Source organism: Pelophylax lessonae (genome assembly GCF_965119305.1).
Source record: "Pelophylax lessonae genome assembly, chromosome: 2".
NCBI lineage: Eukaryota > Metazoa > Chordata > Amphibia > Anura > Ranidae > Pelophylax > Pelophylax lessonae.
Genome location: NC_138769.1, coordinates 193,821,839 through 193,841,314, shown reverse-complemented (window position 1 = coordinate 193,841,314; position 19,476 = coordinate 193,821,839). Strand labels below are relative to the sequence as shown.

Below are 19,476 nucleotides of genomic sequence, written 5' to 3'. Positions count from 1 at the left end.
TTGAATAGTTGTTAATAATACATAAATAGGAAATATTATAGAAATATCCCATACAATAGATTTATTATTAGTTAAAGCTGAACTCATGCAGATATCTAAACTGGGTGTAGACTCTCGCGCTATCTAATAAATAAATTGTGTCAATAATTGGATCAACTACTGCTTGCACCAAAAAACTAATTCAAAGCTAGTGATAGAAGTGAATAATATAAAAATGCTGTGCCATCAATAAATAAACATGTAAACTTGTGTATTCTAAGAATAGAACATAATATCTATTCATTGATGAATCCAAGAAAATATTAAATTAAATCTCTGCAATAAAAACAAGAGAACATGTATTGTAACACCTGCCCCACCCCATTAGATTGTAAGCTCTTCTGAGCAGGGCCCTCTAAATCCTGTTGTATTTTATTGTATTGTATATGTACTGTCTCCCTCTAATATTGTAAAGCTCTGCGTAAATTGCTGGCGCTATAGAAATCCATAATAATAATAATTGTATAATAAAGTGTCGTATCCGTATATATTTCAGTAGTCCAAGTGCAAGTATGTCAATGAAATCAATGGTGTATTTCAAAACAGTGACCCTTCACCATCAGAATCGATTCAATCAACACTCTTGTGTGTGAAGTCTTCATCCAATGTGCCACCTTTGTGCTCTCTAGCCACTTAACTGAGAATTACTTGAATATCGCATGTCTTTCCCATAGGCCTGTTGTACTCCTTATTCACCACTAGATGTCCTTGATGCTTCAAGCTGTGGCCCTCTGCTAAGTATATATATATATATATATATATATATATATATATATATATATATATATATATATGTGTCCAGAGATCACCTCGCCATTAGTTATGGAGTGGGGGTACATGAAAAAGATTTCATAGTGTAGTAATTCCAACCACTTGTTGAATTAAAAGCATACAGACTTGCATAGAATATAGTAATATCCAGCGTTTTAACACTAGTGCCATATTCCTTTTGCATCACTTCCGGTAACTCTGTTTACCCTACGTGTTACGTCACAGTTACGTGACTTCTTCAGGGGATCCCCTTATTTATTAATGAACCCCTGAAGAAGTCACGTGATCGTGTTGTAACGCGTAGCTTAAACGGTGTTACCGGAAGTGACGAGAATCCTGGAAGGATTACAATGCTTCACTTTATATTATTTACTTATATCAGGCAGATATCAAAATACATTGAAAAAAACATGAAAATTTGTATTCCTTCCCCATCCAGTCATTAGGTTTACTTGAATATTCCCATCAACACAGTCCTGCTGCAGTTTAGTGCTACTAAAGCCCCTTTCAGACTGATCTGGTGTAGTTTCCCTGCAGCGTGATGTGCTCACAGTTTTCGTGCGGGCTACCCACGTTTTACCATATACTTCTATGAGATTGGCAGTTTTGGTGCAATTCCTGAAAGCATACATCCAAAAACTAGATGCCACATTCAAAAACTCAAGAAGAAACCAAGAACAGGGTGTTAAAAAATGGACAGACTTTTTAGACACAACAGGAGGCAAACATTGCAGGCATTTTAAATGTATTTTTTTTTTTTTATTAGAATCAATAAAATCTTATCTTGTAATAAAAACCTTACCCAGAAAGGGGAACGTATATGTGCAAGATAGAATACATAACTCTGCAGTGGATTAGGTCTACCCTAAGCATTTGTATAAATGATATTACACAGTATAATGTATTGCTTGAAAATTGGTGCCTAAATATTGATCCAAGTCTATGCTGTCTTCAGGAAAAGACACACTATATATTGCAATAATCTGAAGCAATTTTACATTATGGACTGCTTGCACAGCCAGGTCTTGGGGACGGGCATAGGAATCAAAAGGAAGATGAAAAGTCCAAAGAAGCACATACAACAGATAGCAAGTGAAGTGGAACCCATTTGGCTCATGCAGGGTAAAAAATTACCCCCTGGGAGAAAACAGTACTAATTCCCATAGCACTATGTCCAAAAACACCAATATTATCACAGCTATATGCCTTCAAGTATACAGTATCTCACAAAAGTGAGTACACCCCTCTCCTTTCTGTAAATATTTTATTATATTATTATTATTATTATACATGATTTATATAGCGCCAACAGTTTGCACAGCGTTTTACAATGTGAGGGAAGACAATACAGTTACAATATAGTTCAAAACAGGAGGAACTAGAGGCCCTGCTCATTAGAGCTTACAATCTAGAAGGGAGGGTCAAGTGAAACAAAAAGGCAATAACCGTGGGGGATAGGTTGATGGAGAAAATAGAGGTACATTTGTTAGGTGTGGGTAGGATAGGCTTCTCTGAAAAGGAGGGTTTTCAGAGATCGCCTAAAAGCTAATAGAGTAGGAGATAATCGGACAGATAAGGGTAAGGAGTTCCATAGGATTGGAGAGGCTCTGGAAAAGTCCTGGAGGCGAGCATGGGAGGAGGTGACGAGGGAGCTAGAGAGCAGGAGGTTTTGAGAGGAATGAAGAGAGCGATTAGGTTGGTATTTTGAGACGAGGCTGGTGATGTAGCTGGGGGCTAAGCTGTGGATGGCTTTGTAAGATGTTGTTAGTATTTTGAATTTAATTTGTTGGGTGAGCGGAAGCCAGTGGATGACTTGACAGAGAGGAGCAGCGGACACTGAGCGATTGGTAAGGTGGATGAGTCTGGCGGCAGCATTCATGATGGATTGAAGGGGGATAGCCTATGTAGAGGTAAGCCAATGAGAAGGGAATTGCAGTAGTCGAGGCGCAAGATGACCAGAGAGTGAACTAGGAGTTTTGTTGTGTCTTTGGTTAGAAAGGGGAGTATTTTGGAGATGTTGCGGAGGCTGAGACGGCAAGATTTGGACAGCGATTGGATGTGCGGTTTGAAGGAGAGTTCAGAGTCCAGGACAACACCTAAGACCTTGGCATGTGGGGATGGGCTGATGGTAATGCCATTGATATTAACAGAGAAATCAGGGGAAAGGGCACGTGGTGGAGGAAAATTATAAGCTCGGTTTTGGATGAATTGAGTTTGAGGAAGTGGTGAGACATCCAGACCGATATATCTGATAGTAAATTAGTGATACGTGAGGAGACTGAGGGAGAGAGCTGAGGGGTGGATAGATAGATTTGGGTATTGTCAGCGTAGAGATGGTATTGGAAGCCGAGGGAGGCTATCAGCCGAGCCAGAGAGGAGGTGTAGATTGAAAATAGGAGGGGTCCAAGAACAGAGCCTTGGGGGACCCCAACAGAGAAGGGAAGAGGAGAGGAGGAAGTAGAATTGTACATAACGCTAAAGGTGCGGTTGGATAAGTAGGAAGATAACCAGTGAAGAGTACAATCACAGAGACCAAAGGCGTGGAGTTTTTTGAGGAGGAGGGGATGGTCAACTATATCAAAGGCAGCAGAAAGGTCCAGAAGTAGGAGTACAAAATAGTGTCCATTTGTTATCTTTTCTTGTGGCAACACTGAAGAAATTACACTTTGCTACAATGTAAAGTAGTAAGTGTACAGCTTGTATAACAGTGTAAATTTGCTGTCCCCTCAAAATAACTCAACACACAGCCATCAATGTTTAAACCGCTGGCAATAAAAGTGAGTACACCCCTAAGGCCTCTTTCACACGGCTGCTCCGTATGTCCGTATATCACCTCATCCGTTTGCGGGTGATATACGGACATATGTCAATGGAATCACCATCTGCTGACATCCGATTTGCATCCTTTCAGTTCTGTTCCATTTTTTGGAACGGAACAGAACCCTATTTTTCTTCTGTTTAAAAAACGGAACGGATGCAAAAACGGATGTCAGCGGTGTCATCCGCTGACATCCGCAATCCCCATAGACATGCTTTATGTCCGTATATCATCCACAAACGGATAGGATGATATGCAGACATACGGACCGGATGACACAAGTCATCCGTGTCCGTGAAAAAAAAAAGTGCTGGAGCGGAGGAAAAAAACGGAGCGGCCGTGTGAAAGAGGCCTAAGTGAAAATGTCAGAATTGGGCCCAATTAGCCAATTTCCCTCCCTGGTGTTGTGACTTGTAAGTGTTACAAGGTCTCAAGTGTGAATGGGGAACAGTTGTGTTAAATTTGGTATTATCACTCTCACTCTCTTGTACCGGTCACTGGAAGTTCAACATGGCACCTCATGGTAAAGAACTCAATGAGAATCTTAAAAAAATAATTGTTGTTCTACATAGAGCTGGCCTAGGCTTTAAAAAGATTCAGGAAATGTTGGGGTGTACCTGCGTTTAGGAATTTTCAAAACTCTTTTGCTGTCAAATATGTGCTCTATACCAGTGGTTCCCAACTCCGGTCCTCGGGACCCACCAACAGGCCAGGTTTGCAAGATAACTAAATTACATCACAGGTGATCTAATTTGCTGCTCAGTGATTGCAGTATTCTAGTCTGCATCCCCCAAGGTAATACTTAAAATCTGGCCTGTTAGTGGGTCCCGAGGACCGGAATTGAGAACCACTGCTCTATACTAAATCAGTGAAATTGTGGGCTGCTGCTAATAAAAAGAATGCAAATTCCTTACTCAATGAAATAAATAAATAAATAATAAAAAAAAAAAAAAAATATATATATATATATATATATATATATATATATATATATATATATATATATATATATAAACCGGACCCGGAGGATTGAGTCTATCCAAGAGAGGGATCCCGGACCGCAGGGAACTACAAGGCCCAGCAGTTACCTTCCAGGCTCAGGAGGCCACAGGCTTTAAAGGTCTTTTTACTGTAAGGTATTTAAGACCCACTACTTTTGGTGAGTGCATACCCCCCCACTATATCATAAGGTCACGCCCAAGTACCAGCAGTTGGACTACTGGAGGTCCCAGCACTAAGCACCTGCACTTTCCCTTACCTGGCACTGAAGCTTTTTATCCATGCACTAAAGTCACTTATGAACTGTTTATTTGGACATTTTTTGGCACACATTTTGGCACTAATTTTGCACTTTATGATAACAAAGGTTTTTCATTAGGATTTTTACTGTGATCTATTTATGCAAACCTATTGTGAATATCACTGGTTTATTACTATATAGTTGCATGTTCTACACGAAATTCATTATTTATTCATATACAGTATATATATTTTATTTATTTTACCACTTGATTGCCAATTTTACTATCCAGGGTATGAACAAGCAATTGCCCATCCCTGAACAGTACCAGCAAGCGCTATAATAAATCCCACTACTCTGGGGTTTCCATTCCTCCATATCCAGAGATTGTCTTTGGGAAATAGACGTATGAGTGCTGCCAGCATTGCTGCAGAGGTTGACGGGGTGGGGGGTCAGCCTGTCAGTGCCTAGACTTGAAGCAATATTTGGGCACCAATCTTCAAGCAATACATTTAGTTATACTGTGTAAAAGATTTTTTACAAATTCTTAGGATAGCCCAATTTTCTAGAGTTGGATATTTTTACCTTGCAAATATACTGTAAGTTCCCCTTTCGGGGGGATGTTTTTTATTAGAAGATGAGATTTTATTACATTTAATATTTTTTTTTTTTAATCTATGCCTCATGTTGTGCCTAAAAACTCTGCTCATTTTTGAACCCTTTGTTATTGGTTTCTTCCTGGGTTTTCTGAATGCAAAACAAAAGTTCTGCATGCAGAAAATGCACCAAAACCACCCGATCTAATAAAAGTCTATAGCAAAGTACGGATAACCTGCACAAAAACTGCTGTACACTGCACTGCACCCATGCTGCAGGGAAACTGCAGTCGGTCAATGTGAAAGGGGCCCTACAAGTCTTCTTGCCATCCCCATCCCTTGACTAGTCAGTGGAAAAATAAGCTCTTCTCTCGGTCACTCAACCCTTTAATCTTGCTTGCACTATGGCACAACCGATTGGCTCTTCTTGCTAGTTCCCCTTCCTTTAGTCTGTGCTCTGCTACTGCAAGAGGCTAATACCAATAAAATGTAGATACTTACTATTTGCGTTTAAATATATATTTGAGGATGTATTAATGAATACAGAGCTGTACTAAAGTGATTCTAAGGGTAGAAGGGTTTTTTAGCTTAATGCATTCTCTACATTAAGGTAAGAAGCCTTCTGTATGCAGCTGTCCTCCTGGCAGGGGACCCCAGTAGAGGAGGATTGGGGCTGCTCTGTGCAAAACTATTGCACAGAGCAGCCCACCACTGACTGAGAATTGAGCCATTAGAGGTCATGTGATCACTCAGTTGTTAGTCCTACAGCTGACGGGGGACTGTTGCAGGATCACAGCGATGCTGCAGTCATTGAGGTGAGTATGGATTTTTTTTGCAAAACCATACTTCTCTAAATGTTTAAATAACGGCAACCTCTATTTTGCATGAATTGGTATTTTATGGTAACTTCATATGACTCCTTTAATTTGTGTCTACTTTTTCCATCATTCATCAGCAGCTCACCTGGCCCAAATTATTGCCGCAGCTCCATTCGTGTTGCATTTATGTAAATTATATTTATTTTATGCTTCTTTATTGTTGACTTTGCTGCTTGGCTAAATTGCCAGTGCAATATGTTTTCATTTATATTTGATAATCTTTGTAGTTGGCCTACTGCGCATTTAATATCTGCTATGATTATCCATTGACTTGTACTTTCTATAGCCCTTAAAGTATTTTGGTATGCCGTAAGCTTTCATTTTACCTTCTGCAATACTAAGAACATTTAAATAATCAGTCCAGAATAGACTGTATTAATGGTTATCAATAATGGTATGATTAAGATGGTATCAATTAAATTATGAAATATATTATTCATGTAATACTGTTTCGTAATTAGAATGTATTAAATATACTTATCCTATTTTTGGAAAGTCTGGCCATTACATTTTAGAAAAGGATCATTCAGCTCAGTGGATGATACATGCTCAAGCTTCATGAACTGTGCTGCTCCAATAGACTTGTGCTAAGCAGTCTGAAAAAGGCTAAATGGGGTCAAGCTATATCCTATACATACTGTTGCCAGAATTTCCAGACAGAAGTTTGTAAAGTGTAGGCTTGCAAACCGACATTTAATCAATCCACAGTTTAATGAGGTAACATATAACAGTTCTATTTAACAACGGATATAAACATCACAACAATATAGCCTACTGGAGATGTACAGGGGATGTCTGTGCCTGTCCATAAATTATATAATAAAGGGTTTGCATAACAAGCCTTAAAGGGATGCCTTGCAAGTCTGCTTAAAGCAATACTTTTATCTATTTTTTGGAAGGCTGATTTAATTTGATTTTTAGAGTTTGGTAAGGATGGTGTGCTTGTCCCTGGGAGAAAAAATTGTTAAAGTGGATCAATCAATACATTTACAAATCTGCATAAATGCCCTTCTAATGAGACCTAATATGTAGCAAAAGTAATATTTGAAAAAATGTATCTTTTAAAATTCATCCTTGAACTTCAGTCAAGTAAAGTGAAACTAGACTATATACTTATTCTCAAAAAATAATTCATACCCATCCACTTCTTAATAGCCCTGATTTTCTGCCTCCTTTTAACATTCTCTGTGAGCTGGTAAACCTCTCCTTTTACCCCTAACTTCTGTTTGTTTGGACCAAGCAGTGCATGTTAGTTGTGGTCATGTGCACTGCTCTATACACACCACAAATCCTAAAGTCCATAGTTCCTAGTTCATCTTGGTCGAGAATAAGATAAGGTGGCTACATTCATACATACAATGAGATCATGGAGAATGAACTTAGCCACCCTCCAACAGTAAGACGGATCTCGGCAGCAAAGAAAAATAGATGAAGAGGAGCTTGAGAACAATCCAAGGTACTTTTTTGAGTTAGGAATACATACTGTGAACATAATGTTTCTTTTTAAACCAGCCGCAGTGCTGTCAGTGGAGATCATGCCACCCACACATCGTGTTGTTGACTGTTGACTTTCTGGGTTACACTCTGGCTAGCATTGTAAAGTGACAGTTTGTCTATACTTCCAGTTGTCAGTTCTAGATGTACAACTCTAAGGCTTGGTGTACTATGACATCTGATTTTGTGTAATACTGGAGCTAGTCAGTTGACTGGGGCAGAAATGTTTAACTGGGGCATGGATTGCGAAAGACTGTGGACTCCCTGAAGGAAATGACATGTGGTGGTGACTGATGGATGGCGTCACATTATCCTAATGGTGGGAGGAGCTCAAATAAAAAGAACCTAAGCTCACAGCCTGCTCAAGCAAATGTCACAGGCCTTGTGCCCAAAAAATATGGAATTAGTTATGTATAATCTAACAAATATAGTTCAGGGGTCAGGAGTATGTAATGTGCAGTACAATAAGCACAGTGCAGGGGAGAGGAGTATGTCTATCCCTCCCCAAAGCACGAATCAAACTCCCTAACAAAAACTTCTGATTAACCTCTCCAAGGAAAAATCCCGCCCCAGCACAAATCCTCCCCCTTCCAAGGAAAAACTCCTCTTCAAGAAAATTTTAACTCCTTTCACCAACCGCCCTCAACAAAAAGTCTGCTTATCCCCATCAGTAGAAACCGTGTAGCCCCCAATAAACTCCTCCTACTCACCCCATCAGTAAAAATACCCCACCCCCAAGAACCCTTACCCCCCTCACCTCCTCAGTTAAAAAAAATCAAACCCACAAGAAAATCTCTGTAAGCAAAAATCCCTCCAAGGAAAATTCCACACCCCCTGTGTTCCAAAATGACACATTTCTTAAACAAAAATCTATTGTGCAGCACACATCCCCTCCAGTATAAAACATCTCTGCCCAACAACAAAATGTCACATTTCTCAAACAAAAATTCCACTCCTCAGAACTGTAGTCCCCCCTCTCCAGCACTCAAATCTCTAATCCCCAGCACTGAATTCTCTTCACATGCAGAATAGCACTGAAGACATTACAGCAACCAATATCCAAGGCGAAGATTCCCATCATTCCGGCATCCCTGACAATCACTCAACAGACCACGTGCAGTGCTCAGAGCAAGGGAACCCTCTTTGGCTGTGTCAGTTGACAGGTCAGAGCCAAGAAGGAGCCTAGGAAGTTCCTTGACTTTGATCTGAGGACTGATCGGGAACAGGGTACTTTTCTGCTATGTGGGAGTCCCTACATATTAACAGTTGACATGATCCATGGCTGTGCAAGGACTACAGCATAACAGCAATCTAGGGGTTTCACTGACTTTGGACTAGCGACAACCATGGACTAGTTAAAAGGGGGCACTAGCGACAACCATGGACTAGCTAAAAGGGGGCACGTCGAGACAATTGGCTTTGGGGGGAATAAAGCATATATCCATGTATGCCAAGCATAGGAGAATTGGAAAGTGATGGGATCAGTCTGTTTTAGGGAAAACAGAATCATCTTTCTTTCCCTAGTAATGATTACTCAACAGGATTGTTGTTACATTGTAATTTTTTGGTAGCTCAAAAGCTATAAGGCAGCAGCTGGTGAAAAATTTGCCCATGTGTGCACACAGTCAAGAAGTTAAAGGCTACCATAGAAAAATAGAAGAGTGATGAAAAAAAAAAAAAAACAAGTGGTCCACCAAGTCTGTCCCATTTTTCTTTTTAATAGAAGTATGTTTTTTTTTTTTTTTCTTAACAAAACATCAGAAACCTAACTCATCTAAGACAAATTATATATTGTTGGTCATTCTTTAATACATTTCTGGGACAATGTGGGGGAATTCACTAAAGCTTTTCTGGCCTTAATCCCTATTGTTGTATTGCTCCAAATTCATGAAGCATTTGCAACACTTTTATTTCTGACAGCAATTCGTGCATTAAATTCAGGTAGCTCTACAATGTGCCACTTTTGCACGGTGGCACGGTGAATGCACCAGATTCAAAATAACACACGGACAGTTTGTATCTTATGAAAGTGGAGCTAATTGAGACCAACTCTCTTTTGATGTTCTGGTAAGAAACTGGCACAGACAGATTTTGCGAAAGTGTCTTGTGTGTGTTCTAAAATGGGGCACAGCATGCGCCAAATTCAAGTACAAGTTCTAGACAGGCACATGAATTTACACCACTTTTAGAACACGAGAGGCACTTTCACAAAATGTGTCTGCACCAGTCTTTTTGAATTATAAGGAATGTATTTAAGTCTACAGTATATAGCTAACTTTATAGTAGCATAGTGCAACAATTTAGAAATTTTGCAGTTATCACACTGCAGAATTAAAAATGTTAAACCTGCAGTATTGTATTTTGAATATTTGCTAACAGCTATCTTGTTTTTGGTATGATCTCTTCATTTATTTTAGATATGTCTGAAACAAATTAGTATTCGATAGTCACTCCATTTACTTTTTAGCGTGCCCTAAGAAAATCACCTTTGGACATTTTTAATACACCATTGTATTACTAAAAGTATAGTAGGCTGTATTTGTCCCTCAAAATAAAATAGTTCTCCGGTATTTCCAAACTTCAATCTTAAGATCTTTCAACTTAATTTCCAGCCAAATGCCACCAGAGAAGAATGTACGTTTCCCGTACAATGCTGGAAGCAACCTGATTAACTTTTCAGATAGTGTGGATCTAATACAATGGATGTTTATTTCTGATTCCCTTTGAACATGAAAGAGTTCATTAAAGTGACTCCCTTGATACTTGTACAATTGCTCAGAATAGTAACACCTGTCACCAGAATATTGTAAAGTAAAAGGCAAATTGTAAGAAATTCATTTTTCATTTTGACTAGCCTTTTAATGACATCCCACTTATAACTGTTGTCCCTATATTGAAATATATATATATATATATATATATATATATATATTGTGAGGGATTAGCTCGGTGGCGGGTGTGGATGACCCCTTGGGGGGTGCGTTTTCCCAGAGAGATAGCCGACAAGTGCTTGCAAACAAACAGTGTGGTTTATTAAATGGTGTTTTCTTCACCAGGCTGTATGCAGCAAAACATCCAAAATAAAATAAAACAGAAAATAAATCCTTGCCTCTGTGGGCGGCTACCTTCTCACAACTGGAACCTGCCTAAGTGTCTGTCTCCAACCTACCGTCGGGCAGACTTCCTTGTCCTACAGCGGACCTATAGCTTCACAGGGCAACACAGTCCTTTTGTTTCTTTCACACAGAAACACTTCGTCTTCTCACCTTTGAGACGTATTCACCCTTGGTTACCGTCCCGGGCACACATCACTCCGGGGGGTCTTCTCCCAGGCCCACACATCCTGTCGGGAGGCACACGCTGACTGTCCTCCTGCTCCCAGCCCACATGGCTTCAGGACACAGCTTCTGGAGGCAGCAAACAACAGGAATTTCTCTGAACAAATTATAGAGCCTTAACTCCCTCATTCTGAACAGGTGAAGGCCTTTCAACTTCCTGCTGGCTAGCTCTGTAGCCAACACCCTAAATTAATTAATGGACTTCTCAATCAGGTGGAAATGTATTTCCTTCCTGTGACTACATTCCCAGATTTAGCTGACTTCCTGTCACATACCCCCCCCTCTTGTTTCAACCCTAGGGTTGGGACACATATTTCCAGGCACGCATGTGTCAGGCACTGCTGACTCACTGATAAGCCTCCTATTATCCTCAAGCTTCCGGATGAAACTGTTTTGTCATCTTCATTGACGGATTTCTCATAAATGCCACACAGTTTGTCTCTCATCTCATATACACATTCTTCAACTGCATTTTTGGCATCATTTTGCTCCTTCTCGTTTCTGTCATCTTCATTGACAGCTTTCTCATAAATGTCAGACAGCTTGTCCCTCATAACCGTCTGTCCAATCCACCATGGAGGACCGTGATCCATAGGCAACTCAATTGGGCTAGTCTTAATGTCTTCAACATTCTTAAGACGCCTCTCTCTGCAATCCATAAATGTTTTCCACAAAACTTTGAGAACCTTTGCTTCACTAAGCTTTGTTCCAAGTAGGGACTCTTGACATCCCTCTGTGACTTGAGTTGCCTCTCCATACATCTGTACACAATCATTGACTTTTTGTTGTAAAAGGGAATGATCTTCCTTCTTGAGCTTTGCTTGCTCTAAGATGCTGTGCAGAGGATTTTCCAATTGAGACAACAGGCTGTCACACATTTCTTCAAAGTGACCCCTGTTCCTTTTCCCAGAGATATCAATATCATTCACCAAACATTTCATATTCATAGGCAGATCTGAAGCATTTGCACTCATCAACTTCTTAAACTTTTCGCCCTCCTGAGCGAGTCGCAGTAAAGGCCTACTATTTGATTTGATATTCAGTTTATATTTCTTGCCAAACTCTTCACAGAAGAAGCCAACCAGAACATCATCAACTTTCCTTCCACCAACATAGGGGTCAAAGGCAACAACACAGTTGAACCCAGCGATCTGGGTGGTATCCATTATAGACCTCCTCTCTGCATCAGTGAAGAAGCATGGAACTGCAACACATTCTTTTACAGGTTTCTTCAATGCACTTTCTGCTGAACTATTTGACCGCTCAAAGTCACCTGGTTCCTTTTCTCTATCTGAATTCCACATGGAATGCATCTCAAGATCACGATCAAACTTCTGCCACCCGTCTTTCACCAGTTCCATTTTGGAAACACTCCCTGAAAGGCACTTATTCATTTGCTTCACGTTTTCACCAACAGCCTTAGTTTTCTCCACTAGGTGGCGTTTGCTTTTTTCTCCCAGATTTATATCACTTGCTTTAGTTTTCTCCGCTTTAGTTTTCTCCACTAGGTTTTCAGCCTGAACTGAGAAATCATCACATTTCTTACACAGCTCCTTTGTTTGCTGAAGTTCTAATGATACATTTTCCAATGCTTGAAGTTTTTGAAGGAACGGTTTATTCCAAAGGGGTGATTCAAGCCACATGTCATCACATTTCTGAGGCTCACTCAGGACAGACCCCAAAACACTGATCCTTTTAAAAACTGCATCAGGCACACTATCCCCTCTTTGGGACAGATCCTCTGTTGCCTGGAATTCCTCTTCCAGTTCCTGCAACGGAATCTTCATCTCTTCTACTTGCTGTTCTAAGGCTCGCTTAGACTTTTCTAGCTCCTGAACGCTTTTCACAACATCATCCTTGGAGCTGACCAATTCTTCCATTTCTGTACGCAGCTGTTTAACACTTTCTAGTTCAGCCTTACACTCTAGAGCTTCCTCCAAAGAGCGAGCCAAGAACAGGGCTTTGCTCTCGTTATCACGCACCTCCGTTTCTGCACGTGCGCGTTCTTCTGCATATTTTGCAGACACAGTCTTCTCTTCACCAAGCATCTGATCAAACTTCTTTTTCACATCTTCAACACACTGTAATGAACCAACGCTTTCTTCCATGCGTTTTTTCATATCCGCTATCTGAGCTTGCAATGTTGCGACTTGTTCTGATAGGTTTTTCTTTGCTTCCGCCTCCTCTTTTAATTGTTCCAGGAAGCCATTTTTCTCATCTTCCATTTGTTTGAGCTTTGTGCTAAAACTCAGCCTTTGACACCTCTCTTCCTGTAAGAGTTCCTGCGTGTCTTGCAGCTGCGATTCCAAGATAGAAAAATCTTCCGCAATTTCTCTAGATTTTCTGTCTGCTTGAGAAAGCTGATTTGTAACATTGTCCAACTCAACCTGCAGTCGGTTTGCCTTCTCTGACAGCTTAGCACACAATCGGTCACCTTCTGACACCTTGACTTGCGATTCCAGAAGCTGTGCCTCTACTTTTTCCCTCTTATGTTCACAATCTCCTTTTCCCTGCATAAGAGCCTTCACCTCATTGGCTAGCATCTGGGAATAAGAATGTAATTCTGCCACACAGGCTTCTTTCTCCTTTAACTGCTGCTGGAAACGTTGGGCTTCACCTTTCCAACTTTCACAGTCTGCACGTAATTCATCTACCACATTGCTCAAAGTGGTGAGCTCATACACAGTACTCAGTAATTTAGCCTCTCTTTCACTTTTCTCGTTGTCGCTGAGAGACAATGTCGTTTTCAGAGCGACATTCTGTTCCTGCGACTCCTGCAGGTCTATTTTTGTAACTTCCAAACACTGAAGACTTTTTTCCAGCTGATTACGCAACTCCAACATTTCACACATACTTTGCTTCTGCAAAGTCTGAATTTCAATTTCCTTTTCCATGAGGATGGTATCTTTCTCCTTTATAGTGTCTTGACATTTTTGCAACTCGACCAAAAGAAGAGCAGTGGATTCTTCCCACTGTAACACATGAGACTTGAGTAGTTCATTCATTTCCTGCAAGTTTCTATGCTCCATTTTAAGCAATTCCAAGGCTTGTTCCTTTTCTTCCATTTTCCGTTGCAAGGCATCCAACTCAGCCCTGCACACATACTCGGTTTCCTCCAAACCGATGGCCTCCATTGGCTGCTGGCGTCTCTGTTTCCAGCCTGCCATGCTCTCTTGATGAGCCTTTTGTTGAGCTGCAAAGCTCTGCTGAAAATCCGCATTTGCCTGCTGTTGAGCTGCATTTGATATAATCAGATGTTTCAACATCTCCTCCATTTTGAGTTTACTTTTCATCTGAGCACACTGCGTCTCCATAGCGGTTTCATCAGTGTTGCTAGGGACAACAACCTTCCTCTTTAGTAGACTCTCTTTAGGCATGGATGGGGCTGGTTCAGACGGCAACATCCCCTCCATCCATAGAATCCGGTCTCTCATTTCATCTATCTTTGCATTCTTCAGGCGTTTTGAACGCCCCATCTTCAATAACTCCACAAACAAATTTTTCACAGTCCAGCAAAAAAATTTCAGACCACTGTCTCTTTAACACATGTAGTTTTTCTCTCTCTCTTGCAAGATCTCTTTTCCTGCACACACAGTTTGTGCAGTCACTTGCACCAGACACAACAAAGTTCAAATAATTTTGAGACCGCTGTCTCTTTAAAACACTTTTTTTTTTTTTTTTTTTCTGTCAGGATCTTCTCTCCTGCACACATAGATTGTGCAATCTCATGCACCAGACAAAGTTCATCAAACATATGCACTCCATTGCAGGGATCTCTGCTTATGCCCACTGCATACCTCCACCATATGTGAGGGATTAGCTCGGTGGCGGGTGTGGATGACCCCTTGGGGGGTGCGTTTTCCCAGAGAGATAGCCGACAAGTGCTTGCAAACAAACAGTGTGGTTTATTAAATGGTGTTTTCTTCACCAGGCTGTATGCAGCAAAACATCCAAAATAAAATAAAACAGAAAATAAATCCTTGCCTCTGTGGGCGGCTACCTTCTCACAACTGGAACCTGCCTAAGTGTCTGTCTCCAACCTACCGTCGGGCAGACTTCCTTGTCCTACAGCGGACCTATAGCTTCACAGGGCAACACAGTCCTTTTGTTTCTTTCACACAGAAACACTTCGTCTTCTCACCTTTGAGACGTATTCACCCTTGGTTACCGTCCCGGGCACACATCACTCCGGGGGGTCTTCTCCCAGGCCCACACATCCTGTCGGGAGGCACACGCTGACTGTCCTCCTGCTCCCAGCCCACATGGCTTCAGGACACAGCTTCTGGAGGCAGCAAACAACAGGAATTTCTCTGAACAAATTATAGAGCCTTAACTCCCTCATTCTGAACAGGTGAAGGCCTTTCAACTTCCTGCTGGCTAGCTCTGTAGCCAACACCCTAAATTAATTAATGGACTTCTCAATCAGGTGGAAATGTATTTCCTTCCTGTGACTACATTCCCAGATTTAGCTGACTTCCTGTCACAATATATATATATATATACAGTGGGTACGGAAAGTATTCAGATCCCCTTAAATTTTTCACTCTTTGATATATTGCAGCCATTTGCTAAAATCATTTAGGTTCATTCTTCTTCCTCATGAATGTACACACAGCTCCCCATATTGACAGAAAAACACAGAATTGTTGACATTGTCGCAGATTTATTAAAAAAGAAAAACTGAAATATCACATGGTCCTAAGTATTCAGACCCTTTGCTCAGTATTTAGTAGAAGCCCCCTTTTGATCTAATACAGCCAGGAGTCTTTTTGGGAAAGATGCAACAAGTCTTTCACACCTGGATTTGGGGATCCTCTGCCATTCATCCTTGCAGATCCTCTCCAGTTCTGTCAGGTTGGATGGTAAACGTTGGTGGACAGCCATTTTTAGGTCTCTCCAGAGATGCTCAATTGGGTTTAAGTCAGGGCTCTGGCTGGGCCATTCAAGAACAGTCACGGAGTTGTTGTGAAGCCACTCCTTCGTTATTTTAGCTGTGTGCTTAGGGTCATTGTCTTGTTGGAAGGTAAACCTTCGGCCCAGTCTGAGGTCCAGAGCACTCTGGAGAAGGTTTTTGTCCAGGATATCCCTGTACTTGGCCGCATTCATCTTTCCCTCGATTGCAACCAGTCGTCCTGTCCCTGCAGCTGAAAAACACCCCCACAGCATGATGCTGCCACCACCATGCTTCACTGTTGGGACTATATTGGACAGGTGATGAGCAGTGCCTGGTTTTCTCCACACATACCGCTTAGAATTAAGGCCAAAAAGTTCTATTTTGGTCTCATCAGACCAGAGAATCTTATTTCTCACCATCTTGGAGTCCTTCAGGTGTTTTTTAGCAAACTCCATGCGGGCTTTCATGTGTCTTACACTGAGGAGAGGCTTCCGTCGGGCCACTCTGCCATAAAGCCCCGACTGGTGGAGGGCTGCAGTGATGGTTGACTTTCTACAACTTTCTCCCATCTCCTGGCTGCATCTCTGGAGCTCAGCCACAGTGATCTTTGGGTTCTTCTTTACCTTTCTCACCAAGGCTCTTCTCCCCCGATAGCTCAGTTTGGCCGGACGGCCAGCTCTAGGAAGGGTTCTGGTCATCCCAAACGTCTTCCATTTGAGGATTATGGAGGCCACTGTGCTCTTAGGAACCTTAAGTGCAGCAGAAATCTTTTTGTAACCTTGGCCAGATCTGTGCCTTGCCACAATTCTGTCTCTGAGCTCTTCAGGCAGTTCCTTTGACCTCATGATTCTCATTTGCTCTGACATGCATTGTGATCTGGAAGGTCTTATATAGACAGGTGTGTGGCTTTCCTAATCAAGTCCAATCAGTATAATCAAACACAGCTGGACTCAAATGAAGGCGTAGAACCATCTCAAGGATGATCAGAAGAAATGGAAAGCACCTTTGTAAATATATGAGTGTCACAGCAAAGGGTCTGAATACTTAGGACCATGTGATATTTCAGTTTTTCTTTTTTAATAAATCTGCAACAATGTCAACAATTCTGTGTTTTTATGTCAGTATGGGGTGCTATGTGTACATTCATGAGGAAGAAGAATGAACCTAAATGATTTTAGCAAATGGCTGCAATATAACAAAGAGTGAAAAATTTAAGGGGGTCTGAATACTTTCCGTACCCACTGTATATAGTGAATTATCTCTTGAGATACATTTTTATAGTTCTCTTTACTGTGTTTGCTGATACAAGATATTGGGTATTAACCAGGAATTCACATTCTGTATGAGATAATCTTTGAAAATAGATGTTGGTTTGATATGATAGTGAAAGGGGGAAACAATCCAACCCCAATCATTCTTTTATAATGTTCTTTGTGTTTCTTTTTAAATACAATCAAACCACCATTAGTGTCCTTTCACATGGCACGGTCCGTTTTTTCATCCACTCAGGCACTTTTTTTTTTTTTAAACAGACACGGATGACACTTTGCAGTTTTCGTTCTGTATGTCCGTTTATCATCCGCAAACGGATGGGCATAATGTATGTCTATGGGATTGCGGATGTCAGCGGATGACACCGCTGACATCCGCAATCCCATTGACATGAATTTTGTCCGTTTTCCATCCGCAAACGGATGGGATGAAAAACTGTCATGCAGATCGCCCATGTGAAAGGACCCTTAGAGTTGTCTGCTGTGTTTCAACCCTCCTTCACTCTTTAACGCATTGATAACAATTTTTGAATGGAATCTTTCTGTTTTTTTAAATTACAAACCTTATTTCATAGCCAGTTATGTTATCACTGGATTTCTGTGCTTCTCGATACAATGCAGTCAGATCATAGCTGGTGTAAGGTGCTGTATAAATCTCCCAGAAAACAACACATAACTCTGCCTCAGTACTTCTTTTTCTCCCTTTTTAAGAGCCCTCAGTCCTGATGCAAAATGCTGTCGGGCTCTTGAGAAGAGGCTTGCAAATATTAAAATGTCAATATTAAAACACTTTGATGAGTGAGTATCAGTCTGGAGAAGTAGGTGTTCCTTTGCAGACTACATTTGGGTGCAGACTGCCTAAAGTACCACCTGCATGTGATGCTGGGCCTTTATGATTAAAATAATGGAAATCCAACGAGTGGGTCAGGGTCAGTAAGCCTGTCATTGTGAATAGCTCACAGCGTCACCATTTTGTGTGATGGTCAGTGTGCATGCTTTGGTATTCCAACTAAGAGTGGATCCATTGTGCTGTGGCTTTTTGGTCCACTTTTCAGTGTGGTTGGGCATTTTATATCTGGTGGTGTGGTTTCTTCCATGGATCTTAGTGCCCCCTTTTTTTGATTATTTGATGCACCCTGCAATGGACCATATGTGAACATAAGCTTTCACCCTGCTTATATAGAGTCTTTCTAATTTAAGACATCTACACTTTACTGCTCTACATTACTTGGATAATATGTCACCATATGGGATGATTGGTGATGTTAGACATTGTACATTGGGCGTCCGCAGAACCTTTTTCAGGGGGCGGCATCTTTTTAAGGTCACCCATGCTCCACCCCTTTTCAACAATGTCATGAAGGGGAGGGGCTTAGTCATTATACTTATTTTTAGTATTTCTTTTTAAAGAGCAAACAGCAGCAGCTATTTTTAAAGCATTTGTTAACCTAAAAAAAAAAAAAAAATGTATCCTGTTCCCTTAAAGTATGTTATACAGCACAGTGCATTTCTGTGTAATTTGGTGCCTTCTATCACCTAAAATACCTGGCTGAACCTGCCTGGCTATGTCCTCCCCTCTGTAAACTGACCATGGTATGCCATGGCTGCTGAGCCCTGACACTGTGGTCATTTTATGTGCCTCTGTCATCCGCAGCTCTCCTGTCCTCCCTGTCCTCTCTCCCCCCCCCCCTCTCTCCCTGCCTCTCTGCCTGTTTCTCTGCTCCTGTGTCAGTGCCCGCATCCTCCCCTCCTGCTGCTGTAGTTTAATTTAAAGTTTCATATCCTGTCTACAGTATGTTTAATATTCCTGTGTGCCCCTGTGTCTGTGTTTTATAAAAATAATCCATTCTTTACAAGTTTTCAGAGCGCCACTCATCGCTCACGGGACCTGTCGCCTCTCTCCTCCTCATCCCCTGCTCTGCTTCTCCCCTCCCAACTGATATCAGTGAAGAAACCTCGGACCCGCCTGCTGCAGGAAGCTGTCTGATGGGGAGAGGAGAGAGCCGACGGGTCATATGAGCGGTGCTCGGCCCTCTAAAAACTGGTAAAGAGCGGCTTATTTTTTTTAAAAAAACATACACAGGCACACAGGATTAATAAACAGACCAGACAGGATGGTATCTCACAAAAGTAAGTA

At 41.2% G+C, this 19,476-nt stretch overlaps 1 protein-coding gene across 1 annotated transcript in view; it reads left to right on the top strand.

Annotated features, from left to right (window-relative positions):
* The window catches only part of PUDP (pseudouridine 5'-phosphatase), a 495,084-nt gene that overhangs the window by 264,922 nt on the left and 210,686 nt on the right, over positions 1-19,476 (top strand). The gene's annotated exons all lie outside the window — the stretch shown is intronic.